At 50.7% G+C, this 13,212-nt stretch overlaps 2 protein-coding genes across 4 annotated transcripts in view; one reads left to right on the top strand and one right to left on the bottom strand.

Moving 5' to 3' along the window:
* Positions 1-6,704, bottom strand: part of LOC138667100 (oocyte zinc finger protein XlCOF8.4-like) — a 53,341-nt gene extending 46,637 nt beyond the window's left edge. Inside the window, exon 1 of the mRNA XM_069755409.1 lies at positions 6,492-6,704. The gene's annotated coding sequence lies outside the window, so the exon portion shown is untranslated. The remainder of the gene's footprint in view (positions 1-6,491) is intronic.
* Positions 6,705-6,755: 51 nt separating this feature from the next.
* Positions 6,756-13,212, top strand: part of LOC138667102 (zinc finger protein OZF-like) — a 42,358-nt gene continuing 35,901 nt past the window's right edge. For 2 of the 3 annotated variants that reach the window (XM_069755413.1, XM_069755412.1), the window contains exon 1: positions 6,756-6,816. The gene's annotated coding sequence lies outside the window, so the exon portion shown is untranslated. The remainder of the gene's footprint in view (positions 6,817-13,212) is intronic. The other variant, XM_069755414.1, reaches the window with a different exon arrangement.

Raw genomic sequence — 13,212 nt, 5'->3', positions numbered from 1 at the left:
GAAAAGCTTCCACGGCAGCAGAAGACCAATTAACCAAATCAGCACCCTTCTTGGTCAAATCGGTCAATGGTCTGGCAATGCTAGAAAAATTACAGATGAAGCGACGATAAAAATTAGCAAAGCCCAGGAATTTCTGCAGACTTTTTAGAGATGTCGGCTGAGTCCAATCCTGGATGGCCTGAACCTTAACCGGATCCATCTCGATAGTAGAAGGGGAAAAGATGAACCCCAAAAATGAAACTTTCTGCACACCGAAGAGACACTTTGATCCCTTCACGAACAAGGAATTAGCACGCAGTACCTGGAAAACCATTCTGACTTGCTTCACATGAGACTCCCAATCATCTGAGAAGATCAAAATGTCATCCAAGTAAACAATCAAGAATTTATCCAGATACTCACGGAAAATGTCATGCATAAAAGACTGAAAAACAGATGGAGCATTGGCAAGTCCGAACGGCATCACCAGATACTCAAAATGACCCTCGGGCGTATTAAATGCCGTTTTCCATTCATCTCCCTGCCTGATTCTCACCAGATTATACGCACCACGAAGATCTATCTTGGTGAACCAACTAGCCCCCTTAATCCGAGCAAACAAGTCAGAAATCAATGGCAAGGGATACTGAAACTTAACAGTGATCTTATTAAGAAGGCGGTAATCAATACACGGTCTTAGCGAACCATCCTTCTTGGCTACAAAAAAGAACCCTGCTCCCAATGGTGACGACGATGGGCGAATATGTCCCTTCTCCAGGGACTCCTTCACATAACTACGCATAGCGGTGTGTTCAGGTACGGACAAATTAAATAAACGACCCTTAGGGAATTTACTACCAGGAATCAAATCGATAGCACAATCACAATTCCTATGCGGAGGTAGGGCATCAGACTTGGACTCTTCAAATACATCCTGAAAGTCCGACAAGAACTCTGGGATGTCAGAAGGAATGGATGACGAAATAGACAAAAATGGAACATCACCATGTACTCCCTGACAACCCCAGCTGGTTACCGACATAGAGTTCCGAACTAACAGCACGGCGGTGCACCCCTTTGCTTCTCAGAGCTTCCAGCAAAAGTTAATAGCAAGCTGGACAGAAAAAAACAGAAAACAAACTAGAAGCACTTATCTAGCAGAGCAGCAGGCCCAAGGAAAGATGCAGTAGCTCAGATCCAACACTGGAACATTGACAAGGAGCAAGGAAGACAGACTCAGGTGGAGCTAAATAGCAAGGCAGCCAACGAGCTCACCAAAACACCTGAGGGAGGAAGCCCAGAGACTGCAATACCACTTGTGACCACAGAAGTGAACTCAGCCACAGAATTCACAACAGAAAGCCCACCATAACATCTTTAAGGGTTTCAGAAAGACCTTTTCTGAAAATAGCAGCCAGAGCCTCTTCATTCCACTTAGTGAGCACAGACCATTTTCTAAATTTCTGGCAGTATAACTCTGCCGCTTCTTGACCCTGACACAGGGCCAACAGTGTTTTCTCAGCATGCTCTACTGAGTTAGGTTCGTCACACAACAATCCGAGCGCTTGAAAAAATGCATCCACACTCAACAATGCCGGATCCCCTGTTTCAAGAGCAAAAGCCCAGTCTTGAGGATCACCACGCAGTAAGGATATGATGATTTTTACTTGCTGAATGGGATCACCAGAAGAACGGGGTTTCAAAGCAAAAAAACAATTTGCAGCTATTTTTAAAGTTCAAAAACTTGGATCTGTCCCCAAAAAACAAATCAGGAGTAGGAATTCTAGGCTCTAGAGCCGGAATCTGGACAATATAATCTTGGATACTCTGGACTCTTGCAGCAAGTTGATCCACACGAGAAAACAAACTCTGAACCTCCATACCAGAGCATATATCCAGCACCACCCAGATATCAAGAGGGGAAAAAAGACAGAACAGAGCACAGAAAAAAAAAATGGTTCAGAACTTTGTTTTCCTTCTTTTGAGATGCATTTAATTCATTTCTGGCCTGCTGTACTGTTATGACCTGGTGGTTAAGAGGCCACACTGATATGACCTGGTGGCTAAAACGAACATGGAGCGAGCTCTGAGAAGGTGGTATCTCTACTGACCGCAGTCCCTAATCCTAACAACAACACTAGAAATAGCTGTGGGATGTTCCTGACTCTCCCTAGACACCTCTTCACAGCCTAAGAAATAACTACCTTTAAAGAAGGAAATAGAAAGCTATCTTGCCTCAGAGAAAACCCCCAAAAGAAAAGATAGCCCCCCACAAATATTGACCGTGAATGGAGAGGGAAATGACGTACACAGAAATGAAATCAGAATTCAGCAAAGGAGGCCAATACTAAACTAGATAGACAGAGAGAAAAGGATACTGTGCGGTCAGTATAAAAAACTACAAAATCCACGCAGAGTTTACAAAAATGAACTCCACACCGACTCACGGTGTGAAGGGGCAAATCTGCTTTCCCAGAGCTTCCAGCTAGCCTGAATAAGACATAGTGACAAGCTGGACAAAAAGAGACATATTTGCAAAGCAATAAAGTCCAAACAAATGGACAAACAAAAACTAGCAAAAACTTATCTTTTGCAGACGAGGACTGGCCATATTAAAATTCCAAGGAGAGAACCAAATCCAACCAAGAACATTGACAGCAGGCATGGACTAAAGCGCAGAGGTTTAAATAACAAACCCAGGCAAGGCGATTAGTGAAGGCAGCTGCTACAGCTACCTAAAGGAGCAGCAGTTCCACTCGAAACCACCAGAGGGAGCCCAAGGGCAGAACTCACAAAAATACCATTAGCAACCACAGGAGGGAGCTCCAGAACGGAATTCACAACACGCAACGTCATCACAGGTCCTGCGCGAGAAGGACCTGCCATGACGTCATGGTCATTTGACCGCGACTTCATCACAGTTCCTGCGCGAGAAGGACCTGCCATAACGTCACGGTCATGTGACCGCGACGTCATCACAGGTCCTGCGCTCATAGTCATACCAACCCTGGCACCGGAAGCTGCCGCATGCACCGTACACATGAGCCAGGACTAAGATGAGTATATGTTTATTTTTTATTTTATGTCACTGGCCAATATACTACGTGGCTGACCAATATACTACATACTACGTGGCTGTGCAATATACTATGTGGCTGGGCAATATACTACGTTGCTGGGAAATATACTACGTGACTGGGCAATATACTACGTGCCTGGGCAATATTCTACATCACTGGGCAATATACTACGTAGCTGACCAATATACTACATACTATGTAGCTGTGCAAAATACTACGTGGCTGGGCAATATACTACGTGGCTGGGCAATATACTACGTGGCTGGGCATTATATTACGTAGCTGGGCAATATACTACGTCGCTGGGCAATATACTACGTGACTGGGCAATATACTTCGTGACTGGGCAATATACTACGTGGACATGCATATTCTAGAATACCCGATGCGTTTGAATCGGGCCACCATCTAGTATGTATATATTTGCTCTACTGCAAAGGTACTACTAATGCCGGATATGTGGGTACTGTGATTACTTTGGTAATTTTTATGTGCTGGGCAATAATGTGCCAACACTACTATGGCAGGTTCCTGAGCTCCATGATGGCACAGTCTGGGCCTCCCCCATCAGGTGTATTACATGTGCACTGCTGCATGTCTGGGTCTCCTCCATCAGGTGTATTACATGTCCAGTGCTGCATGGCTGGGTCTACCCATCAGGTGTATTACATATGCACTGCTGCATGTCTGGGCCTCCTCCATCAGGTGTATTACATGTGCAGTGCTGCATGGCTGGGTCTACCCATCAGGTGTATTACATATGCACTGCTGCATGGCTGGGCTCCCCCAACAGGTGTATTACATGCGCACTGCTGCATGTCTGAGCCCTCCCCATCAGGTGTATTACATGTGCACTGCTGCATGTCTGGGCCTCCCCCCTCAGGTGTATTACATGTGCACTGCTGCATGTCTGGGCCTCCCCCCTCAGGTGTATTACATGTGCACTGCTGCATGTCTGGGCCTCCCCCCTCAGGTGTATTACATGTGCAGTGCTGCATGTCTGGGTCTCCCCATCAGGTGTATTACATGTGCACTGCTGCATGTCTGGGCCTCCCCCATCAGGTGCATTACATGTGCAGTGCTGTATGGCTGGGCCTCCCCCATCAGGTGTATTACATGTGCACTGCTGCATGTTTGGGCCTCCCCCATCAGGTGTATTACATGTGCACTGCTGCACGCTGGGTCTCCCCCATCAGGTGTATTACATGTGCAGTGCTGCATGTCTGGGCCTCCCCCATCAGGTGTATTACATGTGCACTGCTGCACGCTGGGTCTCCCCCATAAGGTATATTATATGTGCACTGCTGCAGGGCTGGGCCTCCCCCATCAGGTGTATTACATGTGCAGTGCTGCACGCTGGGTCTCCCCCATCAGGTGTATTACATGTGCACTGCTGCATGTCTGGGCCTCCCCCATCAGGTGTATTACATGTGCACTGCTGCACGCTGGGTCTCCCCCATCAGGTGTATTACATGTGCACTGCTGCACGCTGGGTCTCCCCCATCAGGTGTATTAAATGTGCACTGCTGCACGCTGGGTCTCCCCCATCAGGTGTATTACATGTGCACTGCTGCACGCTGGGTCTCCCCCATCAGGTGTATTAAATGTGCACTGCTGCACGCTGGGTCTCCCCCATCAGGTGTATTAAATGTGCACTGCTGCACGCTGGGTCTCCCCCATCAGGTGTATTACATGTGCACTGCTGCACGCTGGGTCTCCCCCATCAGGTGTATTACATGTGCACTGCTGCATGCTGGGTCTCCCCCACCAGGTGTATTACATGTGCACTGCTGCACGCTGGGTCTCCCCCATCAGGTGTATTACATGTGCACTGCTGCACGCTGGGTCTCCCCCATCAGGTGTATTACATGTGCACTGCTGCACGCTGGGTCTCCCCCATCAGGTGTATTACATGTGCACTGCTGCACGCTGGGTCTCCCCCATCAGGTGTATTACATGTGCACTGCTGCACGCTGGGTCTCCCCCATCAGGTGTATTACATGTGCACTGCTGCACGCTGGGTCTCCCCCATCAGGTGTATTACATGTGCACTGCTGCACGCTGGGTCTCCCCCATCAGGTGTATTACATGTGCAGTGCTGCACGCTGGGTCTCCCCATCAGGTGTATTACATGTGCACTGCTGCACGCTGGGTCTCCCCCATCAGGTGTATTACATGTGCACTGCTGCACGCTGGGTCTCCCCCATCAGGTGTATTACATGTGCACTGCTGCACGCTGGGTCTCCCCCATCAGGTGTATTACATGTGCAGTGCTGCACGCTGGGTCTCCCCCATCAGGTGTATTACATGTGCACTGCTGCACGCTGGGTCTCCCCCATCAGGTGTATTACATGTGCACTGCTGCACTCTGGGTCTCCCCCATCAGGTGTATTACATGTGCAGTGCTGCATGTCTGGGCCTCCCCCATCAGGTGTATTACATGTGCACTGCTGCACGCTGGGTCTCCCCCATCAGGTGTATTACATGTGCACTGCTGCACTCTGGGTCTCCCCCATCAGGTGTATTACATGTGCACTGCTGCACGCTGGGTCTCCCCCATCAGGTGTATTACATGTGCACTGCTGCACGCTGGGTCTCCCCCATCAGGTGTATTACATGTGCACTGCTGCACGCTGGGTCTCCCCCATCAGGTGTATTACATGTGCAGTGCTGCACGCTGGGTCTCCCCATCAGGTGTATTACATGTGCACTGCTGCACGCTGGGTCTCCCCCATCAGGTGTATTACATGTGCACTGCTGCACGCTGGGTCTCCCCCATCAGGTGTATTACATGTGCACTGCTGCACGCTGGGTCTCCCCCATCAGGTGTATTACATGTGCAGTGCTGCACGCTGGGTCTCCCCCATCAGGTGTATTACATGTGCACTGCTGCACGCTGGGTCTCCCCCATCAGGTGTATTACATGTGCACTGCTGCACGCTGGGTCTCCCCCATCAGGTGTATTACATGTGCACTGCTGCACTCTGGGTCTCCCCCATCAGGTGTATTACATGTGCAGTGCTGCATGTCTGGGCCTCCCCCATCAGGTGTATTACATGTGCACTGCTGCACGCTGGGTCTCCCCCATCAGGTGTATTACATGTGCACTGCTGCACTCTGGGTCTCCCCCATCAGGTGTATTATATGTGCAGTGCTGAGTACATGGCTACTGATGCAGGGCCTGCTCTCCGTCCTGCCACGTTAGTGCCAGGCATTCTGCTACTACACTGGCACGTGCCAATGGGGGAGATACTGGCAGTCCCTAAAGTTGTACAGGTGGCATCTGATAACTAGCAATGGTGCGGAACAGGCGTATTGTATTGCACCGAGCTCTGATTGGGTGGTCGCTCGTCCTCTACCCCAATACCAACCCGTAACAAAGACCCTGCACCAGAAGAAGAGCATTCACAGGAATCATTCAGAAGTCATTACATTAGTCAGAAGAATCCCGGTCCACTAACACCGAGTGTCACTGAGGAGAAGGGAGCAGGGGCTGCTGCTCTTTGTAGTCATGTAGAGGCCTCAGGGAATTCTGGAACGTGTAGTGCTGGGTAGCCGGGAGGACGCCTTTCCTCTCAGGACCACACAAACATGGCCGCCGCTGAGCTGTAATATTGCGGTCCGCTTCTTCCCTCTAGTGTCCGCTCACTCTCCCTTTCAGCCCTGGCAATAAGCTGAATTGCACCAGCCGTTTCCGGGAGTGGAAGTGAAGGACCAGGGACTTCCGGTTGCGTGAGGACTGGGGAAAGTACTGGAGGTGAGGGCTCCTATCTCCCCTCATTAGGTACACTGCTCCGTAATAAATGTTCCGGCACACAGGGGACTGTGGCAGTAGCTGTGGTCCTGCTGTGTCTCACCATTCCTGTGTCCCCCTAGTACAACACTTGCCCACCACTAGCTCCTAACTAATGCTCCCATCTTCATAATACTGATTCTGTGAGCATAGCCCACTAATCAGCGCTCCTTTCCCATCATCAAGCCATATACCTTGCTCGTCGCCCACTAGTCATTTTCCTAGCTGTGTCGCCATGGTCAGCTAACCGCCGTCCTGTCAGCCTGTTCATGGCCTTCCCCGTTATCAGTGCCATTATGGTCTGCTCCTCTCTTAGCTTTCTGACCCTCTACATCAGATCACTTGATACCCACTTCTGTCAGATCGTCCTGCCCCCTTTCCGCTAGCTCATCCTGCCCCCTTTCCGCTAGCTCATCCTGCCCCCCTTTCCCCTAGCTCATCCTTCCCCCTTTCTGCCAGCTCATCCTGCCCCTGCTTCCCTTCCGCCAGCTCATCCTGCCCCTGCTTCCCTTCCGCCAGCTCATCCTGCCCCTGCTTCCCTTCCGCCAGCTCATCCTGCCCCTGCTTCCCTTCCGCCAGCTCATCCTGCCCCTGCTTCCCTTCCGCCAGCTCATCCTGCCCCTGCTTCCCTTCCGCCAGCTCATCCTGCCCCTGCTTCCCTTCCGCTAGCTCATCCTGCCCCCTTCCCGCCAGCTCATCCTGCCCCTGCTTCCCTTCCGCCAGCTCATCCTGTCCCTGCCCCCCTTCTGCCAGCTCTTCCTGCCTTCCCCCTTCCCGCCAGCTTATCCTGCCCTCTTTCCCCTAGCCCATCCTTGCCCCCTTTCCGCTAGGTCATACTGCCCTCTTTCCCCTAGCTCATCCTGCCCCCTTTCTGCCAGCCCATCCTGCCCCTGCTTCCCTTCTGCCAGCTCATCCTGCCCCTGCTTCCCTTCTGCCAGCTCATCCTGCCCCCTTTCCGCTAGCTCATCCTGCTCCTGCTTCCCTTTGGCCAGCTCATCCTGCCCCTGCTTCCCTTCTGCCAGCTTATCCTGCCCCGTTTCTGCCAGCTCATCCTGCCCCTGCTTCCCTTCCGCCAGCTCATCCTGCCCCTGCCCCATTTCTGCCAGCTCATCCTGCCCCTGCTTCCCTTCCGCCAGCTCATCCTGCCCCTGCCCCCTTTCTGCCAGCTCATCTTGCCCCTGCCCCCTTTCTGCCAGCTCATCTTGCCCCTGCCCCCTTTCTGCCAGCTCATCCTGCCCCTGCTTCCCTTCCGCCAGCTCATCCTGCCCCTGCCCCCTTTCTGCCAGCTCATCCTGCCCCTGCTTCCCTTCCGCCAGCTCATCCTGCCCCTGCCCCCTTTCTGCCAGCTCATCCTGCCCCTGCTTCCTTCCCCCATATCTCTGGCGCTTCCTCCCCTACCACGGCACTTCCACTGCCCCCTACCGCCGACGCTGCCTGCCCCTTCTCCCAGCACTTCCAGCCCCTGCCCCTTTTCCGCCAGTGCTCCACAAGTGACCCCCTATTTTGGTTCTTACTTTGTTTCATCTCACCCACTTCAGCACCGGCCGTTCTCTGTTTTTGTTTTTTCTTCTCCTTTTGTTCCTTCCACTCTTTTAGCTCTCCATCCACATAGCTGTCTGAGGCTTGTTTATTGCAGGACGGCTGTACAAAGTGTACAGGAAATGGGGAGAAAATCCAAGTGGAATGAAATGTTTAGAAAAAAAAAACACGATTTCTCTAATGTTGTGTTTTGTGTGTGTGTGTGGGGGGGGGGAGGGGGGGCACTTTTACACTGATCAGTGTGTAGTAAAAATTACTTGACAACATGATTCTTCAGGTCAGTATGATAATGTGTAACTGTATGCTAAGTCTATAGGTTATGTAGTAAAAAAAATCAGATTATTTCTACATTTGCTTTGTGCCTCCATTGTCTGAGAGCCATATCTTTTTTTTATTTATCCATCGATAGAGGTGGGTGAGTACTTATTCATTGTGTACCGTGCTGTAATTTGTATTGATAACTTTTTGGAGAACATACCATACCTTGATCACTTTGTATTGCAGTTTTAAGGGGAGGTGTAATTATTTTTTTCTATACAGTATTTACTATTTTGGTTAAATAGTTTTATATATTGATAGATTGGACTTCAAAGAATGCAGCAATTTCTCCTTCGCCTCATTGGGGGACACAGACCATGGGTGTATGCTGCTGATACTAAGTGATACAAAGAACGTTAGCTCCTCTGCAGTATACACCCTCGTGCTGGCTCCCAGAGAACCAGTTCATGCTTAGTGTCTGTAGGAGGCATGCAGGTCTGGTCTTCAGACCAAAAATCCTTTTTTATTTTAATTTTTTATTTTAATTTTTTTCACTTTTTTCTTTTTTAATCTTTTTCTTCGGATAACAGGGGTGACTGATCCTTTCAAGGTTCCGATCTCCCCAAACCAACAACAGGCGAGCACGGAGAGTGTTGCCTCCACGTATCCTCTCCCGCGACTTGGAATGCCATGCCTGGGCTGATTTTTAGGGGCGACGGGTCCCTTAAAGGGCACCGATCTCCCCACACCATCAACAGACGAGCACATGGAGTGTCGCCTCCATGTATCCTCTTCTGCAGCCAGGCCTAATGCCGGACATCTAGGCCTGTCCACCTGGGGGCTTGAACTCCGTGGATGTACAGAGGCACCCCCTTCTGGCGTCCGAGCAGCCCCCACTGCATCACCACTGCCTAGCGGATGATGCAAGGTAGCGGACGGTCCCTCTCCACCTCCCTGTTAAGGGGATGATGGATCGAGGGTTCACCACTTTAACCCTGCACTGTTCAAAGACAGCAGCCACAGACAGAAAAGGTCTATCCTGACCTGCTGGATACAGCTGCGCATTCTGCCACCCGGCAGCTTCTCTGGGTAAGTGCCAGGGCTAGAGGGCTCTGAGCACGTGGTCCAGGGCAGTGCTGGTACTGGGGGTCCCATTTTTGCAGCGGGGGAGGGTCCCTTCTTGTCCCTGCTTGTCCCCTGTTCGCCGCCGAAAAATGTAGTCCCTGGTTTTAGCCCTGTATAGGCCGCAATCCGGAGGCTCTGCCCGCGCTATGACGCTTTCCCATGGCTTTGTCCACTAATCCAGGACTAGAAGTGCCACTGTAATCTTGGCGGCCATATTTTGGCTGCTGCCTCTGGATACAGAAGCAGCGTTTTACTCTAGAATAGGCTAAGGGATCCGACGGTATTTAGCGCTGAGGTCAGTGCTACTCCAAGCAAGGGGACACAGGAAAGGACCTGGGTAAGGGACCGCTACCTTCCTCCCCCTAGTCTGTAGGAATCCCTTTACTAGGATACTCCATGTCGCAGACAGTGGGAATCAGAGAGGGCATGTGTCCCCCCCTAAAGTACCAGCTGTGGGCTCATGCAGCTCTGACCAGTCCAAGAGCACAGGATTCTCCACTCTGCATTGCCTGTGACACCAAATACGCTCAAGAGCCCTCTGTTGCCTCCGAGCCCAGTTTACCTAGTCCCCCTGAGTGGGCTTTGTCACTGTTGCAATCCATGGCTTCTCTACTCAAGGCAATTGAATCCCTCCGGGGATGGGAGCTTTCCCATGACTGTTGTATATGGATCCTCCCCTACACGGGAGCTGTCGGCTAGCAAGGGCCGCAAGCATTCTAGAACCACACATGCGTCTAGAAAACAGATCCGTAGTACGTCATCCATCGGCGTCCGTAGGCGCAGTCGTTCGCTCTCCCTCATCTGGGATTTGTAGCGATCAAAGTTCCGAGTATGAATAGGATGTTTCCTTGAATCGGGACTCGCCAGAGTTTCGGAAGGCATGTCAACCAGACTCTGGAGGTTGATGAGGATCCCAGTTCTGCTCTGGATCATGCAGTGTCTGTTAAGAGGACTAAACGCCCATATAGAACTTTTGCTATTCTCCCGAAATTTTTGTGCTATAGTTACTCGGCACAGGGAGTGACTGGATAATCGCTTCACTGGTCACTTGAAGCAAGGTATCCATTCCAGCTGATCTGGGAAAAGAATAGGCTAAGTCTCCAGCAGTAGACCGCCGGTATCTCGCCTGGCTTCCAAAACTCTTATGGCCCTACCAGATGGTTCATCAATTAAAGTCCTATGGACCACCAGATAGAAAATCTGGCTCGCTCCATCTTTTGCTGTGGCGTGGGTAACTAAATCAAGGGTCTCCTGGTCGGAGACCTTGTTTAATTCCATTCAGATCAGTAATCTTCGTCTGGAAGCAGCGTATCTGGCCATTAAAATTTCATGGACAGGAGATATTTGGTACACGCCCCTTTAGATGTGGCTAGCTGTTCTGCACTGTCCGCTGCAAATGACATCAAAATCAGAAGAGCGTTATGACTTAGAGAATGTTAAGTGGACTCTGCGTCTAACAAAGATCTCTAAATTTCCTCCATTATCAGAGTGGCCTTTTATTTGGAGAGGAGCTGGTTCTGCTTACCTCCGATGCTACGGCAGGGACGAGCAAGTTTCTTCCCCAGCAAAGGCTCAAGCACCCTTTTCGGCGCCAGCATCAAACTCATTTTCAGACCTTTCACACCATTTTCGTCTGGCCCATTTCTTCCTCATCAGGAACAAACGATCCCAGGTCCCCTATAGGCCATCCAGCAGTGGAAGGTGCGACCCAATCGGTCTAGTTCTAAAGGATCTAGGTCCCAGAGATTTTTCGCTCACGTTATCCGGCAAAAGTAGGCGGCCACCTACTCCTGTTTCGTCAGGCCTGACTCTTCGTTGTCCTCAACGATTGGGTCAGAGACCTGAGGTTTCCGGATACAAAATCGATATTTCCTCAACACGGTTGAGATGAGGGCAAGGGTTTTTTTTCCCTCCCGAGTAATAAAATCTTTGCTCCAATGTGGAGTCATTGTTCTGGCCCCGGAAAACTAAAGGTTTGAGGGGTTCTACTTAAACTTGTTTGGGGTCCCACAAAAGGACAGAAAAGTAAGACCCATACTAAACTTCAAACTTCTAAACAAGTTTGTTAAGGTCTTCCGTTTCCGGATGGAGCCCCCGTTCGGTCATTACTTCAAGGAAACAAAAAAGGGGAGTTTTCTGGCATCCTCGACATTTGGGATGCTACCTCCCTTTGCCACCGCAAACAACTTTTTCTCTTCTCGGTCTTGCCCTTCGGCCTCTCTTCCACCCCCAGAGTGTTCACAAAGGTCATGGCGGCCATCATGTCCATCTTACATTCCTGGAGCATGGCCGTTCTGCCCTTCCAAGACGGCCTCCTAGTTAAGGACTCTCCGTTCACATCTCTTGTGATACCCTTTTTTGTATGGGCTGGCTTATAAACTTAAGCAAGTAGTCCCTCGTTCCAGTTCAGCAGATAGGAGCCTGCGCTCTTTGCCACTCATCCCCTCATTCCATTCGCTTCGCCATGAAGGTTTTTGGGTACAATGGTGGCAACTATGTAAGCAGCCCTCTTTGATCAACTTCATCTCCGTCCCCTGCAGCATGCGCTCTAGCTAACTGGGACAGGAATCCTTGCTCTCTTTACAATCGGTGTCACTTGCACTTGCGGGTCAAGCAGGCACCTAGATGGCGGTTGTTGAGCTCTTTCCTTAACTTGGGGAAATCTTCTCTCCCGGTTCAATGGTTTGTGTACTTACCGACGCCGGTCTCCTGACTGGGGAGCAGTCTTTCGAGACTGTTCTTGTGGCTTTGTGGGTTAAAGCGCCTGTCTCGTTCCTGTGAGATCATGAGTTCGTAACCCAAGAGACAGAGGCTTGCACATCTTCCCGCAATGAAGCTTCCTATCCATCAAAGGGAAATTTCTCTAAAAATCACCACACCGCTCACGGGTGCTAGTCAGCTTGGGAGTCGAGTCCCCCAATCAATTCCTGGAGATCTGAGCGATTCGGCTAGCCCTGCAACAGTTCCTGCAACAGTTCCATTGCCTACTGGCGGATCACCCCATCCGTATTCATTCGGACATCGCCACGGCAGTGGCATATATTAATGATCAAGTGGGTACCCGCAGCAAAGCAACCATATATATGAGGTAGCTCTCATTGTTTTATGGGCAGAGTGGAACCACTGATCTCTGCAGTGCACATCCTGGGCGTAGAAAGCTGGGCAGCAAACTTCCTCAGCCATCAGGGTCTCGCCTCAGGCAAGTGGGAACTTCATCCGGAAGTCTTCCAACATATCTGCCTTTGCTGGGGAACTCCAGATGTGGATCGAATGCCAAAGTACTCGAGTTCATAGCTCGGTCTCGAGATCCAAAAGCCATCACTGCATGCTCTGGCGTTTGTCAGATCGTCCAGATCTGCTCTCCAGGGACCGATTTGGCACCAGAACCCAGGGGGCATGTGTTTTCTCAACCTGGCCATTGAATCCTGGGTTCTGGGT

The sequence above is a fragment of the Ranitomeya imitator genome, chromosome 2 (genome assembly GCF_032444005.1).
Source record: "Ranitomeya imitator isolate aRanImi1 chromosome 2, aRanImi1.pri, whole genome shotgun sequence".
In the NCBI taxonomy this organism is placed as follows: Eukaryota; Metazoa; Chordata; class Amphibia; order Anura; family Dendrobatidae; genus Ranitomeya; species Ranitomeya imitator.
The sequence above is the reverse complement of the archived record's forward strand: the minus strand, read 5'-3'. Positions and strand labels throughout refer to the sequence as shown.